General features: G+C 39.3%; 1 non-coding gene across 1 annotated transcript; it reads left to right on the top strand.

Moving 5' to 3' along the window:
- The first annotated feature begins 1,824 nt into the window (after positions 1 to 1,824).
- On the top strand, positions 1,825 to 1,949 carry LOC122547109. The gene has a single exon (XR_006310888.1). It is a non-coding gene; the product is annotated as a U4atac minor spliceosomal RNA (small nuclear RNA).
- Positions 1,950 to 3,820: the final 1,871 nt, after the last annotated feature.

Raw genomic sequence — 3,820 nt, 5'->3', positions numbered from 1 at the left:
GGTGTGGGGGGCAGGCAGAGAGGGGTGTTGGACGGGGTTGGGGGCGGACGGGGTTGGGAGGCGGTGGCTCACGCACAGTATGCTGCTGCCTAGTCTCCTAAACGGGGAGCAGACGTAACGGAAAAATCTGAGCCCCAGAGTAGAAGTATTGAATCGATTAACCAAATAATCCATTATCCGAACGAAATAGTGCCTGCCCATCATGTTCGGATAATCGAGGTTCCTCTGTTTTTCAATAATTTAGAAACAGCTGAAATCAACCAAAAATGAAACATACCTGTACCAATGTGCGTTTTAAAGTGATCCTGAAGACGTGAAATGAGAGTTGATAAAATTTCTATACCAAATAAAGCCACCTGTAAGAACAAATTATGAAATTCATGCATTAGCAAAGCTTCTGAAGATAAAATTAGAACAACAGAATTTAAATGATATCTGTATTTCGTTACTTCAAGGATTGTCTCAGAGTGCTTCAAGATAAGAGTACTGAAAACAGGCACTTAAACAGAAAGGAAGAGATTAGGAGGTGGTAACTAAGGGCTTGGTGATAGCTATTTTTAGGGATGCATTAGTCCAATTGTGAGCTCTCAACAAATGGAGCTCTCAACGAATAGGAAACAAGCATTGAAATAAAAAGTTAAGCATGGACCAGAAAAAAAGTGCAATTAACTTTATTTCTCTTATAAAAAGATGATAAATGGCATATTCCAGTCTAGTGCGCAGTTTGTGCTCACAGTACACACAAAGAAAATTCTCATATTTCCTTCATTGACTAAAGGAGGAACAAGATGAGAATGTTAAGGACAAGAAGACGTCATTTAATCCAAATGAAGCTCAGCGTCTTCCTACTGATGTCGTTTGATGCTCAGGTAAGTATGCTAATCTTCCAGGTAAATTCACGCACTTGGCTTTTATGTGACTTAAAAGAATACAGATCCTTGGATCCGACCAATCACCTAATTTGCCGAATACGAGGTGATATTCGGTGACTGTCTGTAGAGGGCACTGTTTGCATTGTTTGCCTTTCTGCACTCAGTTTAGGGATTTGGACTGAGGCCTCTGTGATGGAAGCTGGCTGCACAGGGACTGGTGAGTGTCTTGAACCCGTTTAAAAGGATCACTTGTCGATCACAATGATAAGATTTAATTTTTTTCATAATTCTGATTCTCCAGCTTTTGACCCTACTTAACAGGGTGAAAATAATTTTAATGTGGCATATCTAACACCACGACCTGCAGAGCTACTACCTTTTTTTCACAAAAATCCTGCAGCTTTTCACTGCACATTCAGGCAGAAACTCATTCATAAACAGACAGGCAGGCTGGCCCCCAGAAGAAGTGTACTATGGAAAGAAACTTGAATTGATAGCAACTAAATTGATTGCCTCCAATCATTCTGACTGATCCACAGCAAATTATTATAATCGATCAAGGCAAGATTCAGATGCACCCAATGGGACAACAAAACAAAAGCCGACTAAAAATATGACAGGGTCATTACAAACGTGGATATTAGAGTTCAAAACTAAATTGGTTTAATGTATTGCCAGATAGTAGTGCAATAATCACTAACCTTGGAAATACACTGCAATTCCTAAATACCAACAGCTGGTGGTGGTGTAGTGCATTATGGGTAATTTGAATAGCTATTTTTCTCCCTAAAAATGTACATGCACTAAGTTTTAAACAATATTAAACTTGAATAATGTAATTAACGCATATGTACTGATCTGCAAACCAGCCAAACAAAAATAGAAAAATTGTCACCATAACTTAAAGGTGGTAGTGTTCACCTACCCTCCCCTTGACACCAAATTCATATCAACTATCCTTATCTTGGGGTTGCGTGGCTGTTCAATGAACGTATGGTGAGAACAGCACTGCTAACACCATTACAACACATGCGCATCACCTAGACATGTCTAGGCTATGGTGCAATTTTTGGAACCTTTAGTGTCTATTTAATGGAGTAGTAGATGCTTTGTATATTGTTTTAAACTTATAGTATTATGAATTAACTACAGAATGACAGACAACCATTTTTTCCTTCACCACTTCTCACCCTATCCAATGCCATACTCATTGTGATGTTGTGTGGCTAAAACAAGTACAAACATCAAAAGATGTGCAGAAGTGCTAATTTCCCTGGTGTTGGTAAAGATCAGTCTGGCTATACAAAGTTAAAAATCACACAACACCAGGTTATAGTCCAACGTGTTTAATTGGAAGCACACTAGCTTTTGGAGCAACGCTTCACAATCACCTGATGAAGGAGCGTCGCTCCGAAAGCTAGTGTGCTTCCAATTAAACCCCAGTCTAACACCGGCATCTCCAAATCAGTCTGGCTATATTAGCAGTGAACTTTCCAAGTAATTAGACTATACTGCATCACTTGCCCCTCATGGAAATATTTGTACAGAAAAACACCTTTGAACAGAAGTTGGCTCAAAACTTGTTGATCTTCTAGTGCAAGAGTTTGGCCTCAACCGAATGTTATAGACTGACCAACTAAAAGGTCCAGAACATGCTGAGGTAATGTGGAGCTGCTGGTGTTGGACCAGGGTGGGCGAAGTCAAAATCACACAACAGTTATTGACCACACTTTTGACCACTACACCTAATGAAGGAGCAGCGCTTCAAAAGCTTGTGATTTTAAATGAATCTGGTGGACTACAACTTGATGTTGTGTAACTGTTGACCACCTGTTGAGAGACACACTGAAGTTTGGTGCAGTGGCTGCAAAGGTGCAGTGTGGAAAGTCCAGAATCTAAGGCCCTTTCTACTTAATCACTAAGGTGTCGTTAATTCACAGAACCTCAATGTTTGTATTGGAATATATATACTTTTTAGTCAAATTTAGTAGATGTGACAATCTCACATTTGGATAGAGGTATTCAGGAATTAGTGCCCAAATGTAAAATGTGATACCTCAATTGTATTTTCTGTAATGTCTACCTAGAAATACTTGATAATGCACTTTTAATAACTTATGAATAAAGTATATTTTTGCAAATTAAGAACATTCCTGAAAATACTACCTTCAAGGCACTGCATTTAGATTTCAGGCTCCTTCACTCTAACCACTAAACACTAAAGGCCGCCAAACCTCAGAGTACAAGGGGTCTATGTTGTTTCATAGGGATCAAGGATCATTAATAAATAACATATCCATCACCTTACTTAATAAAAATAATGAGAATATTGCAGTGTTAATACCTGCATACCCCAACACTTGCCCACCTCTTTTCCAGAAATAGATCAGGCACAGCAAAGAAGAATGCATAATACATGATAATCAATGAAATCATTCAAGGAAATAAATGTCACTCTGGATTTTCTTACAAGAACCAAGGCTGAAAGTCAAAATACACTAGGGAGTAAAGATAGTGTGGCACCTAGCTTGGATCATTACTGCTTTCCTGGCCACCCTGGCTCTTATAATGCCGTGATAGTGCCCTTACCTCTGGGCCAGAAACTTTGGGTTCAAGCTCCACCTCAGAGTGTGATGACTGTACAGTGCGTCATAACATGTCAAAACAAGTTGATTAAAAAACTGAAGCAAAACAAAATCACTGATTCTGCAGTTCTGATGAAGATTCACTGTATTTAAATATTAACTCTGCTTTCTCCCTGCTGATGCTGCCAGACCTGCTCAACTTCTCCAACAATCTCTGTTTTTGTTTCAGATCTCCAGCATCTGCAGTTTTGTTTTATTTGTTACAAAAAATGTTTAGGGCTCTTCTGGCAGAGCAGTGTTGTCTCTCACTCTTAGCCAGGTTCACTTGAACCTGAAGTGTATGCCCGAAACGTAGATCCTCCT

Source organism: Chiloscyllium plagiosum, unplaced genomic scaffold (genome assembly GCF_004010195.1).
Source record: "Chiloscyllium plagiosum isolate BGI_BamShark_2017 unplaced genomic scaffold, ASM401019v2 scaf_9532, whole genome shotgun sequence".
NCBI classification, from domain to species: domain Eukaryota; kingdom Metazoa; phylum Chordata; class Chondrichthyes; order Orectolobiformes; family Hemiscylliidae; genus Chiloscyllium; species Chiloscyllium plagiosum.
This window is presented reverse-complemented; position numbering and strand designations above follow the sequence as displayed.